The sequence below is a fragment of the Protopterus annectens genome, chromosome 3.part1 (genome assembly GCF_019279795.1).
Source record: "Protopterus annectens isolate FY-2018-M chromosome 3.part1, PAN1.0, whole genome shotgun sequence".
In the NCBI taxonomy this organism is placed as follows: domain Eukaryota; kingdom Metazoa; phylum Chordata; order Ceratodontiformes; family Protopteridae; genus Protopterus; species Protopterus annectens.
The window spans coordinates 395959331-395979018 of NC_056732.1; the positions used below are offsets into that span (position 1 = coordinate 395959331).

Sequence of the window (19688 nt, forward strand, 5' to 3'; positions counted from 1 at the left end):
TACTACAGGATATATACCCAAAGAGTGGCGTACAGCAACAGTGGTCCCTCTCCACAAAGGTGGTGCCTCAACAGATCCTGGAAACTATCGCCCCATAAGCCTGACTAGCTTGGTCTGCAAAGCTATGGAAAGGATCATCATGGACCTCATAAATAAAGATATTGGGGACCTACAGACACTGGATCCTACCCAGTTTGGCTTTGTTAAGGGCAGATCCTGCCTCTTAAAACTGGTCAATTTCTTTGAAACAGTCACCAAGACTATTGACGAGGGGAAGGTGGTCCACACAGCCTACCTGGACCTCGCAAAAGCCTTTGATACAATACCCCACTCGGGCATTATAGATAAGCTCACCAGCTTAAATATAAACCCCTATGTCACTAGATGGGTTGCAAACTGGCTCAAGGACAGAACCCACATGGTTAGAATTGCTGGAGCCATGTCAGACTCCAAACCAGTTACAAGTGGCGTCCCACAAGGCTCAGTCCTGGGACCTCTCTTGTTCGGTATATACTTCTCGGTACAGGCCAACACGGAAGGACTGTGGCTGACCAAGTTCGCAGATGACTGCAAACTGGGCGCCATAATCAACTCTCCAGCTGACACAAGCATCCTCTAAAAGGGCCTCATAGAAACAGACAACTGGTGCCAGAGCCATGGCCTCAAGCTAAACGCCAAAAAGTGTATAGTCATCCCCTTTGGCAAAAACAAAGTGCCCACAAATTACCACATAGGTGGTAATCCATTAAGTACAGAAGAAGTCATTAAGGACCTGGGGATCCAAGTTGATAGCAATCTCTCATTTGACAACCACGTGGCCAAAGTGGTTAGAAAAACATTTTATATAGCCCACCTAATCATGAAGGGATTCACATCTAGATCAGGAGAGGTCATCGTGCCTCTTTACTCATCCCTCATCAGGCCCATAATTGAGTACAATGCCCCTTTTGGGATGTACCTTACCAGACACCTGCAGCAACTGGAAAGACCCCAAAAGTACCTCACCAAGAGGATCAAATGGCTCAAACAGATGCCATATGCTGCCCGGTTAAAGAAACTCCAGCTCTACTCATTGGCATACCGCCTGCTCAGAGGCGATCTGTGCCTGACGATAAAGCCATGTCCAACCCGAATTAATGGACATGCTGCACTTCAGAAAATCCAAATCCCATCGAGCTACGCGCTCGAGAGACTTGAACCTCAGCACTGAAATAAATAGGACATGCTGGAGGGACAGATTCATAACCCAGAGGCTCCCTTCACTCTGGAATAAAATCCCAGTCCAGGTTAGACAGAGTCCCTCATTGACTCTCTTCAAGAGGAATCTTGATGAGTGGATGGGAGATCGTAGGTTTACCCCGGCTATCACTTCTGTGTCACTGTTAGACAGAGGCACAGTATACTAATCTCAAAAAAAGGCATAGCAAAATTAATTTAAAATGGGTGGCGAAAGCCAAACACACTCTGGCTAGGCTTATAAATGCCCTAGGGCAGATAGCCTGGTATGAACCTATGAACCTATGAACCTATAATGGGGCGATAATTCCCAGGGACTGTAGTCGCTCCCCCTTTATGGAGAGGGATAACTGTAGCAGTGTGCCATTCGGTAGGGACAAAGCCTGAGTGATGTTGTGATTGAACAGAACACACAGATGTGGTGCCAGTTCATTTTGTAGTTCATGTAGATCACCTCCAGGGATATTGTCAGGTCCCATGGAAGCTGTATTCTTGGCCTTGGACAATGCAGCTTTAACCTGTGCTGGAGTAATGTTGGGTGCCTGGCATTACTCCGGTATTGTGATTGGTCCTTTGGGGGAGAGAGGGGTAAAGTTAGCGCTGAATCTGTCGCCCAGTATGTTGGCAATATCTTTTGGCTCAGTGTAGGAGGTACCATTGTGCAGTAACTCACAGCAAACCTGAGTATTGCCATGGAGATTCTTGATATAACTATAGAAGGCCTTGTGGTTGTTTTTAGTGTCTGCTGCAATTCTGCCTTCATAGCTGGCTTTAGAGGTTTTGAGGAGGGATCTCAACATTTTGTTGAGGCTAATAAGGGACTTCACCTTTTTCTGCAACAGTTTCTTCCTTCTATTGTAGAGTCTGTTAATGGCAGGGGACCACCAGATTGGCTTCCTTTTTTTGGAGGAGAGCATCTTTGTTCTGTTGGGTATGGCTAGTTCCATGCATTTATGTATGTGTTCGTACAGTGCAATGGTGTATGATTCGGCAGTCATGCATCTATTTTCCATTAACATTGGTCCAGTGAAGTTAGCCACCTCTGTTTTTAGGAGCCTAAAGTCAGCTTTGGAGAAGTTCTTCATGGTGGTTACCTTTGCAGGGGGTGTGGGTGAGATGTGGATTTCCATGGTGATTAGTTTGTGGTCGGATCTAACCAGGGAGGAATTGACTACTGATGTAGAGCAACGGTTGCCAATGTTAGTAATAACCAGGTCAAAGATGTTGCTTTCTCTAGTGGGGGTAAGAATGAGCTGGTCCAAGGCATTGGAATTTATGAATTCCAGGAAGGGTTGGGCCAGTGTATTGGTGCATGTGTAGTTTTCCCAGTTGATGGAGGGGGTAGTTAAATTCACCTAGTATGAGAGTGTTGGGTTGGACTTTAATAGTTTCCAGGGTGCTTAGAAATATGGAGTGAGAGCCTTGGGATATGGTTGGGGACCTATAGCAGGCTACTATCTTAATCACCGTCTTACCCAATGTTAGTTGTACCTGAAGTATCTCAAATGCATTATACTGGGCTACTAGTCTGGAGGTGTGCATATCCTTTATGAATATGGAGACACCACCGCCTTTGGAGCTTCAGTCTATGTTCTGGGGCCGAAAGGTATGGTATGAGTTATAGCCTGGTAGCACAGGGGTGCTTTCTGCTGCTTTAAACCAGGTGTCTGTTACAGCACAAATGTTGATGTTCTCCATTTTGAGGAATGCTTAGAGCAAGTCCATCTTGAGAGTAAGACATCTAGCTTTGAGCAGCATGACCCTCAGATTACATTTATTTATAGCTGTTATGGTGGTAATTTGGTCTTTGGAACATCACCTAAAAAAAGCACTAAAGGGGTGGCAAGAGCCTTAGCCAGTATCAGGAAGTCCAGGGGTGACAGATGCAGGCCATCTCTGGCAAAGCATCAAGGTCTGTCAATCATGTCATCCCAAGCAGACAGATACTGGATCCCCTTAGAATGACACCAGAAACTTAGTCAGTTGTTAAAGTCAATCATTTTCTGCTTGTACTGCAGTATCATTCTTGGCAATGGTAGGATGTTGTTCAGGGCTAGAGTCATACCTGTCTGGGCCACATAATCTGAGAGCTCCTCCATGTCTCTTTTCATATAGTCCTGGGAGGTGCATCTCAGGTCATTCACACCCACATGGACAGTGACAGAGTCATAGTTGTACTTGTGGAGTGACCTGAGTGCGTATGTTATGTGTCGGATTCTGGCACCTGATAGACAACTGACTGTTACCTTCACCTTATTCAACCTAGTGAGTGGGACATCAATGTACCTCACTATCGAGTCACCTATGATTAATATATCGGGCAAGCTGTTTTCCCTTAGAGGCTTAGGTCAAGGGGCACACTCTGTAGATGAGCTATGTGTCTTGTGGTTTGTGCTGTGTTGTGGTAGTTGAGTGTGTTTCTGCCTTGGAGGTCTCTGGCTGTTTGGGTAGATTTCTATTGAGAGCCTCTGCAAAGGTGGGTGTGTGGTTTGTGTTTCTATGTAAGAGCTGTGATGGTGGGTGTTCTGGAGGGCTATGTGTTGCATGTGATGTGGTGCAGGTTTTGACCTTCTCCTCTTGACCAGCTATTCCAGTCTTGGCTTGAGAGTGCATGGCTTTCAATTTGTCTATATAAGTGCATCTCTCACAGTCTGAGTGTTGGGAGGTAAGAGGAGAGGGTTGTCTGTGTACATGAGGCAGTTGCTACACTGCCTCAGAACGCCCAAGTTCACCAGGTTAATAGGAGAAAGCACAGGGAACTGACCTTTAGACATGCCAGGAGGGATGGTCATTATTACTAAGTACTGGAGCTGTTTCCTTATATAGTCCTTTTACAGGAAAAATGAAACTCAAGCTGTCTGAGTCTGTACAGAGCACTGCTAAGCACTTGAGGGGAAACTAATACGTAGATCCTGAAATTTTAAGGATGAAGTATTTAGGCAGATATTCTGAAGTTAGAAAGAAATCAAGCAGTACTTACTGAAAAATAAAGAATTAGCTTGTCAAGAATGCTGAAAAGAGGGGAGTCACATGAATGGCTCCTGCCTGACTACTACTAATGCTGGTATCAGCACAGCTTCACTCTGTTGGGATACAATACTCCTTTGCTTCTTCTCTCACCAGAAGCAAAATGTTAGTGCCAATCCCAAGAAGAGGAGCAGGCCACAGCCTGCTTGGTGATCCACAGTCCTGTCCCAGATGATGCAAGGGTCTGCAGGCTTGTAGCCTTTTTCTGGTAAATGCCTCGAATAGCAACCCGACCAATCAGTTATGTTAAGCACAGACACTCACTCTCCAACCAGAAAGAGTCAGGAATCAATGCACTCTGCTCCTACTCTCACCAGGATCAGAATATAAGCACAGATTTCAAGCTGTCACCTATAAAGCAGTTATTAAACTTTCTGGTGATCAGCAGTCTCCAAGAAATAATGTAACTACACTCCTTCTCTCACCAGGAGAAAACAGAAGCACTAATCTCAAGATGAGTACTGAGAGGCAGAATGTGGGCTCTCCAATAACTGGTGGTCTTGCAATAGATGCTTAAAGGTAAGATGAAAAAATGGTTTATCCTGAACACTGCTGTGTGCACTAGAGGAGTTAGATGTGAACGTAGGTAACTTAAATGTTACCTGTCTAAAAAGTTAGGTTTTAGTGGAGAGTCACTATTTTTAAAACAGCAAGATAGATTGAAAGGGGGTGGTCACTTTTGTATTCTGGTACAATGTAGGACTAATAAACTTTGAAGTCCTCCTACACACACCCAAAATGATGTCATGGGCGGCATCAGCCCTATTTTCAGCCCACAAAATTGTAAATAAATAGCCCATTCTTAACTATGTTTACTTAGTCATCTATGCAATGCTCATCTGACAATAAAGAGTTTCAAGATGAAGAGTACTGAGTATGAGTCTTTCTTCCACTGACCACAGGGAAGAAATAATAACAACACAGCAATATCCAAGGAGATGATTTTCACCTTGATTTCACAAGGCAAGTTACAGTGTACATGGTTCAACTCAGTCACTCACTGGCAAATAACACTTCCAAGCTGGTCTCCATGGGTAAGTCCTAGTATCCCTGTTCTGGATGAAGTTGGGTAATTTTTAACTCCAAACATCAATGGGGACATTCTGGATCACCATTTGTCTGGCCCTTTCTCTTAGACTAGTTTGCCAATGTTGATCCTAACAGGAGCACAAAGTTCCAGACACAAGACTCTAAAGACAAGAAAGACACACAAACCCCTCCACCATGACAGATTCTTAATCCTAGGAGGGACTGTCAATATGCTTGAGGGTTTTCCTTTTTAAATAAATTGCATATAACTTTAAAGTATTGCTTACACAGATGTATGAATTGGTCCATGTCTGAACCATTTTCAGCCATGACATAGGTCATGGGAGAGAAGGGGTAAATACAGAATTTAACGTAGCTAATCAACAGGCTAAAATGTATTCATCGACTGCTGTGGACTGTTGCTTTGTCATGATGAAGGGGCTTAGGCATTTCAGTGAATTAGTAGGCTATAAAATGTAGTACTGCCCCAAGACAGACAGTACATGGCAGAGAGAGATCAGGTGAAATACAGTTCACAGAAGAGGGCAATGGCAATTCACTCCACTATAAATATGTATATAGCTATCTGTGTACATCTATAAATGTATGCATGTGTGTGTGTATATGTGTGTGTATTAATATATATATATATGTATATATATATATATATATATATATATATATATATATATATATCTTATATATATATATATATATATATAGATAGAGAGAGATATGGGAACATCACAGGTTGTCTAATGTCATTCTGTTTGAATGCATTCTTTTGTAAGTAAGTTCATTGAATGGAATGCATTTTGAAAAGAGTGAGCAGGAAATTGATATTTTTGTAAGAGAATACCAGAGATAGAGGAATTTTCCCCTTCCTGCAGCATTGTGTGATCTCACAGTTGTTATATTTAAGTTAATGGGGGTGTGGGGGTGCAGAGAACCTTGCTCCTTTGTAAAAACACTTATTTTAATGTTCTGTTTTTGGAGAGTTTTTTTCTGTTGTTTTTTCAGTAAAAGGGACTTCAAGGAGTATGACTTTGGGCAGTCTGTGTTACGTACCTATATAATTTTTTTTGCAAGAAATCTGTAGAGACAAATGCAACCAGATATATTTCCAAATGCTTTTGGAGGATGAAACCCTCAGATTTAAAGGTGCCCAGCATACTAAGTGGGAAAACACAGGAAAGTATGATTAATAATAGAGGTTATGATGAAAGTGGATTAAACATTTGAGGACATTAATGTTAGATGTTATGATGAAAGTGTATTAAAGATTTGAGGACAGTAATGCTAGAGTTTATGGTCAAAGTGGATTAAAGATTTGAGGACAGTAATGCTAAAGGCTATGATGAAAGTGGATTACATATTTGAGGCCTTTAATGCTAGAGATTATGATGAAAATGGGTGAAAGATTTGAGGACATTAATTCTAGAGGCTATGATGAAAATGGATTAAATATTTGAGGACATTAATACTAAAGGTTATGATGAAAACAGGTTAAGGATTTGAGGATATTAATGTTAGAGGTTATGATGAAAGTGGGTTAAAGATTTGAGGACATTAATGCTAGAGGATATGATGAAAGTGGGTTAAAGATTTGAGGACATTAATGCTAGAGGTTATGATGAAAGTAGGTTAAAGATGAGAGGACATGCCTATTATGTAGTCTCAGAAACAATAAATAAAATCCAGTGTTGCAAAGAATTATCCATACTGGAACTTGGAATGAAAGTATTACAAATCAAGGCAAACTTGACATGGTCAAAAATAAGATAGCAAGAATAAACAGTGATACCACAGGATGGAGGAGGGACAATTTAGCACATTTTACATGACTTGTACTGTTTGTTTACAATTCTAAGAAGTGCAGCAGACACTGTTGGGATCCTAAGCTACCACCAACTCAAGCAGATGGAACCTTGGTTTAATTTCTCACATGTAACCTGTAATATTTGGGCAGCTGTATTTGAACTGAATAAAATCTAAAATAAACAGATTATACAGAAGAGGATATGGGGGTACAGTATACATAAAGGGCATCATACCATTTTTGCTATTATTTCAGTGACGTTAAGCGGTCTTAAACTGTTCCCCCTCCAACTCCCACCAGTGTCAGCTACACACCTCACAGATGTACATAAATAATGCAATTCATCAAAATTAAGAAAACCTTCCCTCTTATGGTATATAAATCCTCACATTTTGAACCCTTTTCACCTACAGCACTTTTGCATTGCATTCCCACTGCTGGTACATTTGCACTGCATGACTTCTACCAGTGTAGTTTCCCAAGTTCAGCATAACCTCAGGGCTTATACACAGTAGTAGAGATACATCATTACTTGTCAATGTACAATGAATGCATAACTGTTGCATCTATGGAATTCACTGTGCCAGTGCTACACCTAGCATCTTAATAGCCTTAGGGTTCATAGGTTCATAGGTGTGTACTAGGCTAATGGCCCTGAAGCCTTTACAAACCTAGCCCATAGGATTACCCTGACATTGTGCCACCTGACCTTAGTTCCCAGTGCCTCTGTCGAGTAGAGCCACTGGAATGATCCCCGGGGTGAATTTTCTATTTCCCATTCACTCATCAAGGTTTCTCTTGAAGAGGGCCAGTGAGGTGCTCTGTTTGACATGTATGGGAAGTCTATTCCATAGCGAGGGCAGTCTCTGGGTTATGAACCTGAACCTCCAGCATGTTCTGTTGATTGTGGTAATGAGGTTGAGGTCACTGGAGCATGTGGTGTGGAGGGATTGGGATTTCTTTAGATGTAGCATTTCTAACAGAGCTGGGTCAGACATGGCTTTATATATCAAGCAGAGATCGACTCTAAGTAGGCGATATGAGACAGAGAATAGTTGGAGGTTTTTTTAGTCTGTCCATATAGGACAAGTATTTAAGGCCTAGGATCCTCTTTGTGAGGTACTTTTGTGGCCTCCCCAGTTGTTGTAGGTGTCTAGTGAGGTATATGCCAAATGGGGCATTGTACTTGGTGATTGGCCTAATGAGGGAAGAGTAGAGGGAGACAATGACCTCTTTCTTCCTGGATGCAAAACCCTTAGTAATGAGATGTGCCACATAGAAGGACTTTCTAACCACAGTGGCAATGTGGTGGTCAAAAGAGAGGTTGCTATCAACCTGTGTTCCCAGTTCTCTTATAACACCTTCTGTGTTTAGTGGATTATCATTGATGTGGTAATTCATGGTAACCGGGTTTTTCCCAAAGGGGATGACAACACATTTTTTGGCATTGAGCTTAAGGCCATGGTTCTGACACCAGTCGTTGGTCTCAGTGAGGCCTTTTTGTAGGATGTCAGCATCACTTGGGGAGTTAATAATACCTCCCAACTTGCAATCGTCTGCAAACTTTGTCAGCCAGAGACCCTTTGTGTTGGCCTGGACTTCAGAGAAGTAGATACCAAACAGGAGAGGACCCAGGACCGAAACCTGTGGGACTCCACTCGTAACTGGTCAGCAGTCTGACTTGGTGTCCGGTACTTTCACACTGTGGGTTCTATCTGTGAGCCAGTTTGCAACCCACCTAGTGATATAGGGGTTGATGCTCAGCTTAGTGAGTTTTTCTATGATTCCTGAATGTGCAATGGTATCAAACACCTTGGCCCGATCAAGGTAGGCTGTATGAACCACCTTGCCTTCATTCACAGCTCTGGTAACCGACTCAAAAAAGCCAACCAAGTTGAGCAGGCATGATCTACCCTTCAAGAAACCAAACTGTGTGGGATCCAGAGTTTGTAGATTCCCTATATCCTTGTTTATTAGGTCCATGATGATGTGTTCCATATCTTTGCATATCAGACTCGTCAGGCTAATGGGGCGATAGTTCCCCGGGTCTGTAGTCACTCCTCCTTTGTGGCGAGAGATGACTGTAACATTGTGCCATTCGGTAGGGACAAAGCCTGAAGTGAGGCTGTGATTGAACAAGGCGCACAGGTGAGGTGCCAGTTCACTCTGTAGTTCATGTAGAACACAGCCAGGGATATTGTCAGGTCCCATGGAAGCTGTATTCCTGGCCTTGGACAGTGCTGTTTTAACCTGTGCAGCAGTAATACTGGGTGCCTGGCAATCTACTGGTATTGTAATTGGTCCAGTGGGGGGAGGGGTAAAGTTGGCACTGAATCTGTCAGCTATGTTGTCAGCTATGTATATTGGCAATATCTGTTGGCCCGGTATAGGAGGTACCATTGTGCAGTAGCGCAGAGCAAATCTGGGTATTGCCATGGAGATTCTTTACATAACTAAAGAAGACCTTGTGGTTGTCTTTACTATCTGCTGCAATTCTGTTTTCATAGCTAGCTTTAGAGGATTTGATGAGGGATCTCAACTTTTTGTTGAGGCTGATAAGGGAGTTTTTCCAGTGTTGGGACTTCACCTTATTCTGCATCAGTTTCCTCCTTCTGTTGTAGAGTTTGTTTATGGTAGGGGACCACCAGATTGGCTTCCTTTTTTTGGAGGAGAGCGTCTTGGATCTATTGGGTATGGCGAGATCCATGCATTTGTGTAAGTGTTTGTACAGCACATTGGTGTATGATTCGGTGGTCATGCAACTATTCTCCATTTGCATGGGTGCCATGAAGATAGCCATCTCTGTTTTTAGGAGCCCAAAGTTAGCTTTGGAGAGTATTTTCATGGTGGTTACCTTTGCGGAGGGTGGGGGGGGGTTATATGGATCTCCAGGGTGATTAGTTTGTGGTTGGATCTAACCAAGGAGGAGTTAACTATTGGTGTAGAGCAATGGTCGCCCATGTTAGTAATGATCAGGTCAAGGATGTTGCTACCTCTAGTGGGGGTAAGAACAAGCTGGTCCAGGGCATTTGAATTAATGAATTCCAGGAAACACTGGGCAAGTGACTGCCTTCTCATAACACTTTGCACAATTCAGCTTATAATTCATTATTACCCTGATATCCTTTTAGTTCTTGATTAGGCAGAGCTGTAGAAGTGAGTTTTGTGCTCAGGGCAACATATCCAGTTTGCATTCCCCAGTACACTGTACATGCATCCTCAGATTGCAACACAATTCCTTAACACAAATATGTAAATTTATTTATCCTTCGTTGACCAGGTTAGTCTCACTAGGCAAGTGGCCTCTTTTCAGTGGAGACCCAAGGTGGTATTTATACAACTAGGGAAAATTTGGCCAGGATGTCTGGGAACTACCTATATTATTTCAATAGGTGCCATAGGATCTTTTATCTCTACCTGATCAACCACCAATTCAAGCAGATGGGACCTCAGTTAATGTCTCAGATATATAGACTCAGTACCCTACAAACAATCGGTTTAGACCAACACACAATACAATGGTTTCACTCCCAACTTCCTCTAACCCTAGGTGTCCCACAAGGGTCCATACTAGGTCCCCTTCTTTTCTCTATCTTTATCAATGATCTGCACACCATCATCCCAAGAGCCACCTGCATCCAATATGCAGATGACTCAATGCTAATATGCTCTGCATCCTCTCCTACACAACTTCTAACCCCCTCACCCAGACCACTTTCAGCATGGTAGAAACAAGGCTGGCTAATCACCGCCTGCTTCTAAATCCTAACAAAACCAAGCTATTATTTTTCTCCTCTAACCATAGAATTTCTCCTCCATCTTTCAACATAAAATCTAGCAATGACACCATTATCTCCCTTGATGACCATACAAAGCTTCTAGGCATAATAATAGACAACAACCTTAAATTTGATAAACGTCAATCACATTATTAAGTCCGTCAACAAAAAACGTGGCTCCTTCTACAGAACCAAACCTTTTCTCACCCCCCCCCCCCTAGCTGGGGTAGCTATTGCAAGATCACGCCTCCTCTCTACCCTTATGTATGTCTCCCCTGTATTCACCAACCTATCCAAAACTGATCTCAACAAATTATCAGGATGTTACAATCATATAGCCAGATTCGCTACTGGCATGGCTTTTAGGACCCACCATTGTCAGAACCTCAAAGCACTGGGATGACTAGAGTATCCTACCCTTCTACAGTTCAACCAGCTTATAGTAGTGCATAAAATACTCCATCAACCTGATAACATCCCTGCCCTCGAAAATATTCTCACCCCTCATAGTGCCCCCAGGCCATTATGCTCAGCTGATAAACTAATGATACTGACCCAAAAATCCAACAACTCTGCAGACGATGCTATATTTGCCAACTCAACCGGTAAAATCTGCAAACTACTCCTTACTACCATCACCAAGGAAAGATCACTACTACTATTTAAAAGGGAACTCAAAAAATACCTCACATCTCATTGGATGTGCTCTTGTTCTAAACCTGACTAACAACTTCACTAATACATGTCTTGCTACCCAACCTGCTGTTTAGCCAAGTATCTATGCCTCATAGCATTTGACTGTCTAAGCATTGTGAATTATGAGATCTGAATGTATCCTTTGTTCACATTTTCTGATACCTCTTTGCCAATCAGATGTAAGTCTGCACATTGTGTATATTGATATCTGCCTGTATTTTTTGCCTATATTTTTCTAAACATATCTGCCTGAGTTTATCACTCAGTGATGTATGCTCTGTCTCTTTTTTGGTATGTGGCGCTTTTCTCCCGGGGCCTCCGCTGAAAATGGACATACATCCAGTCGGACTATCCCAGTCAACAAATGTAAAATAAAAATAAAAATAAATAATCTATAATATTTGAACAGTTAAATTTGAACTTGGTTTCTTTACTTAATAACTCTAGACAAAGGCAAAAATAATGAGGGGACAAAACCCCCAAACCAGGGTCATTTTTCAATTATTATTCTAATCACTTGGGTTCATAAGTTAATAGTTATGTACTAGGCTAATGATCACTTAAAAAGTTAATAAATACCTGTCAACTGCTCCTCATTGTGAGGAATGGTCCTCATTTTGAATCTTAAAAATTGTGCGTTCCATGCTATTCCACACCAGGGCTTCTGCATAATATATTTAATTTGTAAGCAACTATCATTATATATGTTGGTGGACTCTGTGTAATGTATTCACTGTAAAGGAAGCTAGCAGTATATACCACCAGGATCTCCAAATAATGTTTTCACCTTATAGGTAGCTATCACAATATCTCTAGGAATCTTATAGACAGCTAGTAAGACACCACCAGTGACTGTGTATAACATATTCCGCTTATAAGCAGTTAGCACTATGTATCACACATTCTTTGGTAAGAACTCTTTTTAAAAGGATATCCGTGTTATATAATGTTGAATGGTGCTAAATCATATTAATTCATCAAAACAGGTTTTTTATGCAATGCAGTAGTGCAACAGGTAGCACACATGCTTTTGGTGCAGAAGGCTCTGGGTTTTACTCCAGCACTAGGTAGATGGATTCCTTACACTGCAGTGCAATATAAGGGGGGTGCTGCACTCCTAAGTGTGCTGTCCTTTAGATGAGAATTAAAATGAGGTCCTATCTACACATGGATGTAACTCACATGGATGTTATTCTACAGCACCTATCAAAAAGTGTAGGGGTCCTTTATTTAAAATGTGCAATACTAGTTACACATTTACATATTTATACAGTATACAAAGTTCCATTCCTTTTCATTATTGTAATACAGTCGTAAATATCTCACTTTTTATTATTATGTTAAACCTTCATTATCTTTTTTGAACCCCCACTCCTTTTTCCACAACCATCTAATTTTTCTTAAAATTATTGCGTCTTCACTACCATTAAACATGATTTCATTTAGCCTTTCATTCCAAGTAGTCCATACAACATAAAATAATCCTTTATATGTTTTCCTACCATATTTCTTATTTTATGTCAATACTATCCATACATAATCATATTTTTTTCATTTACCTCCTTTATATTATCAAAGACATTTTCTTTACACGGTTTTCTTCATACAATGTTGCAACTCTTATACATTGTAAGAAAACATGTTCTATAGAAGAAGACATTTTTGTTATATGGCATATTTCTCTTTACTTGCAATTTATTAATCACTAATCTCCATAAAAAATCTTGACATTCTACTTGTTTATTATACCACACTTTGGATACTCATTTATCTTTAACTTTTTCATTTGCTAGCTCAGCCCAAGGATTAACATATTAATATTCTATCATGATATATTTATTCCATTTTTTTCCTCTCAGTTTCTATTTAATCACTTTTTATTTTCCATAAATCATTTTTTTGAACATGCTTTTCTTTCCTCTTTTATTTTTTTAATATATCCCAATGCTCCTTATATTTGGATTTTAGTAAATTTACTACTTTTCATTTGTGTCATTTATCCAAAACAAAATGTTATACAAATTCAAAGAAGCAGCATAAACAGCCGGGTTTACTGCAGTCTCTGTGTTGATTCTAATTCCAAACGTTTGGCCTCCAGTTCAAGTCTGTTTAATTCCAGATGGATTTTTAAGTCCTCTGAGGGAAAGGTGAACTGTCCTGTTTCTGAGGGCTACAAATTCCCATCACCAGACAGATCAAATCTTCCCAGTTGCTGGTCTGAGTTGTGACTAAGGCTGAAATAATTTCCTCTTTAGTCAAGTTGGCATGCACCAGTCCGTTGTCTTCACATACCTTGGCCAACTGGTTCTTTGCCAGCTTGCCATAATCCTCTGCTGACGTCTTTGCCTTCTTTCCCTGACTAAACTAAACGAACAAAAATAAATGAAAACTGTTGTGAAAATGAAACTCTGTATGTTTAACTTATGGATGCTTGAGAATACTCCCACCTTCAGTGACAACTGCCTACAGAGTACAGAAGTTCAGTTAATATCCACACCACTGCTCACCAATATGTGATGTCCCCTCTTTGAGCCAGTAATCAAGGAGCCTAAATCTTCACCACTGATAATGGAGAGGGAAGTTCACTTGGAATAAAAATGGATAACCCCAATATCTCCAATTGCAGCTGTCTGCATCAAGCACAATTTCTTTTAAGAGCGAGCAGGAAACACACTCTCTCCGGGGTCTCGATTTCTCTATCTGTCTCCCTGCAGGTCCCCAGTAAGTTTCCCCACTGGCACAGCTATAGAGTTGAGACCTCAGCCGAGTGTCCAAGCCAAGTTCTCCAGTACCCTCTCTGTGAAACCAGTGCTTCGTGTCCCAGCTGCAAACAACTGACACACACACACACACACACACACACACACACACACACACACACACACACACACACACACACACAAACACACACCTGGGAAAGCCTGGCACAGATTTACTAGCTATGCCCCCTTCTGCCCAGACTGTAAGGTAGTTACGCCACCACCAGACACTCAAAAGCAAGCTACTGTAATGCTCTTGCAAGAGTACTCAATTAAACTGAGTGAAATTAATATTAATACAAATGGTAATGTTGACCAAACAGCAAGGCTTTCAGGAGTGGCCACAGTCTAAATATAAGTACTCTCAAAAGTTAAAATATTCTCTAAAGGACCAGCCACAATAAAAAGTTTAAATAGATTTAATAATAAGTAACAATGAACATGAAAATTTTAAATATATATTTACAATAAACACCAGAGTTTCAGTCACAGAAAATATTAAAGTAACACAGATACAGAAAAACAGTACTTAACTAATCTCACTATATTTTCCTGACTGAATTACTGTTCCCTGGTCAGTTAGTAGAGCAAGGCAAGATGAAGTAGGTGAGGGGTCCTTCTTTGTCAGGTTCCAAAAACAGACTGCAATGAGACTTCAGTCTCACCTAGTATTAGAATATCATTTTTATTTGTGGATTACAGAATGCCATCACATACATCTGGTCATCTGACTTCTGGTTTCCATGCTACCCCCCCCCCTTGGTGAGAAGATGTCAGGATTTAGCACATATGTGTCAATAATGCACACACACACACACACACACACACACACACACACACACACACACACACACACACACACACACACACACACACACACACACACACACACACACACACACACACACACACACACACACACACACAGCCTTACTAAGATCTGCTGCAGCTCCTGCTGGAAGTCATAAAACAATTTCAAACCTCCACCCTTCCAGAATAGCAATTAGTTCACTCCAAAGACAATGCAGAAGGCTTCCTAGTGCAGACATTTTATCTCTGGCTGCATTGAGAATGGTAAGATACAATTGTTATGGCCCAAGCCAGGTGATTTAATTTCAATCTTTTTTCAATGTTAGGTGGTTTAAGATTTAAGCAATTACAATAATACATGTATATTTCTTTTTCAGTCAAGGAGGGCACACTGTTGGTACATTTTTAACACAAGCAACTTTACAAATACATTTTTCAACACAAGCATCTGTACAAATCAGTTTGATATAGAAACAACATATAATTCTTTACAAAATTCTAGCTAGCTGTGCTGGCATATGTTACACATCCACTACCCTACTTCTCCTGGCATAGCTGGCAATACCTCACATTGTCACAAATATTACTAACTTAAACAGCAGTCACTGATACAACTTCTCCCAGCCTCATATTTAAATATATATCTATATACTGTACAGAGTTGCTTTACAAGAAAGCATGTAATTTACATCAGGAAATTTATTATAAAATATTAATAAGAAGAAAATCTTTTTTACTTACTGTTACTTCATCCATCTCTTCATATTCCTTCTAAACATTAATGACAAAGTGGGTATTGTGCTTTAGAGTCATCTAACCAATATGGTCAACAAACATCCAGTCTTCTACAGCTGCTTCTTCTTATAGAACAGTTATTTTGTTTAAATTGCATCTAGTGGGAATGATACTTTACAGTTCTCCCATGTATATGTCACATTATGATTGGTCATCTTCGTTAGTCATAGATACTCCAAGGCCACTGTGTCTCTTGACCATTCATGCCTTGGCGGTACCCTCCCTCAGATGCTGCCTTCTTTCTCCAGGAGGACCATATCAGACAATTCTGAAGTAAATTGTGGATACCCATCTATTCATCCAAATTATGTTTAAAGGAAGTTAGTGAGCTGCACTATTTAACATGCATGGGTAAGTTATTGTAGAGGTTTGGGAAACATTGCATTTTAAACCTTTCCCATTACCATGATTTATTTATCTGTTGGTGAAGATTTAGGTCCCTGGTTCATGTATTGTGGAGATAATGGACTTGCAGATATACAGGAAGTCTTGAGCAATCAGGTTTGTAATGGCATTATAAGCAAGACAGAGCTCTCCCCTCAAAAGTCTGTAATACAGGACAAAGTGTTAGAGCTTCCATTCTCGGTAGTTCAGGAACATTAAGTCTGTAATTGTTGTAGTTAAGAAGCTTCAAAGTCTTTATAACTGTTTTGATATATTTACTAGGATACATCTCAAATAGAGAGTTGTACTCAATTATTGGCCTGATCGATGCTGAGTATAAGGGAGTGATTACCTCTTTAGACCTTGATGGTATTCCTTTAACAATTAGCTGGGCTGAATAAAAGAATTTTCTGATAATTATTGTCACATGATACTCAAAAATGAGGGAGCTATCAATCCAAGTACCTAGTTCACTGACTACATTTTTATTTTGTAATGTTTATACACTATGATAAGGGGAGAGGTTGCTACTAAACGTGATGATACTGCACATTTTAATATTTAATTTGGACCCATTTGTAGTGCACTTACTAGGGAAAGTTAATTCTGGAAAGTTTTGATGTGAAAGGGTAACTTAACAATAACCCCCAGTTTGCTGCAAACTTTGTTAGCAGAAGTCTTTATTCTTCCCTTGGAGATCTTTGAAGTAAAGGCCAAAAAGGAGAGTCCCAGCACTGAGCCCTGAGGGACACTGTTGGTCACAGTCATACTTTCTGTTGAGGTACCTGCAACTTGCATTATGTGGGTTATGTTTTACAGCTAGTTTGGTATACATCTTACCATATATGGGACAATTTTTAAAGCATTTAGCTTTTGTATGATGCCAGCATGGATAATGGTATCAAAGGCTTTGGCCATATAAAGATACAGCCTGTGCATTGCCTGGCCATCATCTATAGCCTTCATAAACCTTTCAAAGATGTTTACTACATTGTGATGCCAAACTGTGGGGGAGGGGGGTGAAGTCTAAATAAGATTCTTGATATTGCAGTTTATGAGGTAAGTTTTATGTTCTATGGCTTTGAAGATGAGGCTTTTAAGGATGATAGATCTGTAATTACCCGATTCAGTTGTAAAGCCACCCTTATGGAGGGGCATCAAATGCAGTGCACTGGTTGTCGGGGACAACAGCAGTAGCTAAACCTGGGTTAAACAGTTTAAGGAGTTTGTCTGCAAGGGCAATTATTAAGCAACCGGACGTATTATCATGTCCCATGGAGGAAGTATTTTTGTCTTGTTTAGCCTTTTTTAAAGATAATTGTAAATTAAGGGATTGAGATATTTCAGGACTTTGAATTGAAGTCTCAGGGGTGAAGTTGGCACTAAATTTGTTTGCAAGGATATTGGCAGTATTTGTTGCATCAGAATAGGTGGTGTCACTATGAATAAGTTCAGACCAATGTGGGGTATTGTTTTTTTTTTAGTTGCATAACGTACCTAAACAAGGATTTATAATTGTATTTGACTTCAGAAGCTAGCTTCAGTTCATAGGTTCCTTTAGTGGACCTGATATTGTTCTTCAGGTTTGTTTTATTTTTTATTTATTTATTTTTTGGTAATTTGTACTAGTCCAGGTGCTTATTTGTACTTTCATAAAATTAATGAGGTTTGTTCTGTCTAGTTTCTCTGGTATAGCAGACAACCTCAGTTCTTGTTTTTTTCTGTGTGCTTGCATTCTAGCTCTTAAGATATTTTGAAACAGTTCTTCTTAAGAAGCCACATATTCAGCCTTTCATTTCTGCAGCTTTATCAGATCAGCTGAATAGCTGCTTACAGTGTTTTCTATTCTCTCTAGCCTTTTATCAACTGACTTTATATATTCCTCCAGTATCTCACTTAAATTAAATATCTCTGAGTGCACTTGATCTATTTTTTCCTCTAAATTATTGGAAGCCATATCCAGTATTTCAGTTGAAATGTGAACTGCTTTTTCTGAGCATCTTTGAGGTTTTCTCAGCCAGAGTTTTTTCTCCTTATTTAATTGATTTTCTTTTCTTTCATCAAATTTCTTCTTTGCTGGCATCCAGTCAGTGTAATGATTATTAGTGTGTATATGAATTTGACCCAAATTGTTAACTTTTACTTGCTATTTTAACCGTTTGTTTTTGTTTTCACGCTGGGAGAGCTCTAATTATCTGGTTGTTCAGTGTGCAGCTGTCTTGGAAGTCCGTTCCATCTAGACGCTTTGAAATAAAATTAATTCTGTATGGATCAGTTACTGTTACACTTTTCAAAACTGCACTTTTGAATTCTGCCATCAAAATCCTGTTTTAACTCATTCAAGCCTATAGTGCCTTTTTGTATACTTGTTATTAACACCTGTAGCTCTTCATGGTGTCCAGAGCTTTTTGGGGCTCTGTTTTCTTTAATTAGGTGACTTACCAGTATGACATATTAGAAAAGGCATGGAACAAATAAAGTGACACCAGGATTGTTAATCTAGCATTTCCTGCAGTAAAGAAATTAATCACAGTCAGAGCAACATAACCAGCACCCACCCATTCAGGGCTAATTGTATTTTGGTTTTAACTATGATATCCACTTCTTACTCCTATGTTAAGGTTAATTTATTAGCCATTTCAGTATATCTGCCCATGGAATATCATACCTCTCAACCTCTTAGAGAAAGAAACCTGGACAAAGCCTGAAATAATGGGGGGCAAAGGCACCAAAATAGGTACAGCTTTTAAATATTTCTGTTATAAACTAAAGTTGCTAGAATAACAGGATTTGTGTTAGCATGCATTTTCTGAAGGATATGAAGTCTGGAATTAAATGTGTGGCATTATTTAGTGACTTCAGTCCTCAGTGATTTGCCATAAAATCCACAAATTTTATGAGTAACAGAGCAAAAATGTGAGACAAAAAGCTGGACAGCCTACGAAAATCTGGACAGTTGAGAGGTAAGCCACGGATCCTCCTTTTTCAATGCATTCTCATGTCAAAATGGTTTTGTGTAAGAGGCATCCAAGAAAAACGGTGGCTCCTCCTCGGGATCTTAATTCTGTTTTAGAGAAGCTAACACTTTTCCAGTTGAAGCAGCTAACCCATCTGGCTTAAGGTTCTTAACATGGAAAACAGTTTTACTGATTGCTCTGACCTCTGTAAGAAGAGTATCTGAGTTATATCTCATTTTCTACAGGGACAGGGTTTCTTTAATGACTAATTCTTCTTTTATGCCTAAAATGGTATCCAAGTTTATTTTAAACCAAACTGTCCATCTCTCCATTTTCTATCCTGAGGCCAAAAATGAGGGAGAAAGAATATGCTAAACCTTGGTTGCCCACAGACAAA

General features: G+C 40.1%; 1 protein-coding gene across 1 annotated transcript in view; it reads left to right on the forward strand.

The window, feature by feature from the left end:
• The window catches only part of LOC122798145 (ubiquitin-conjugating enzyme E2 E2), a 2036734-nt gene that overhangs the window by 817075 nt on the left and 1199971 nt on the right, over positions 1-19688 (forward strand). The window lies entirely within an intron of this gene.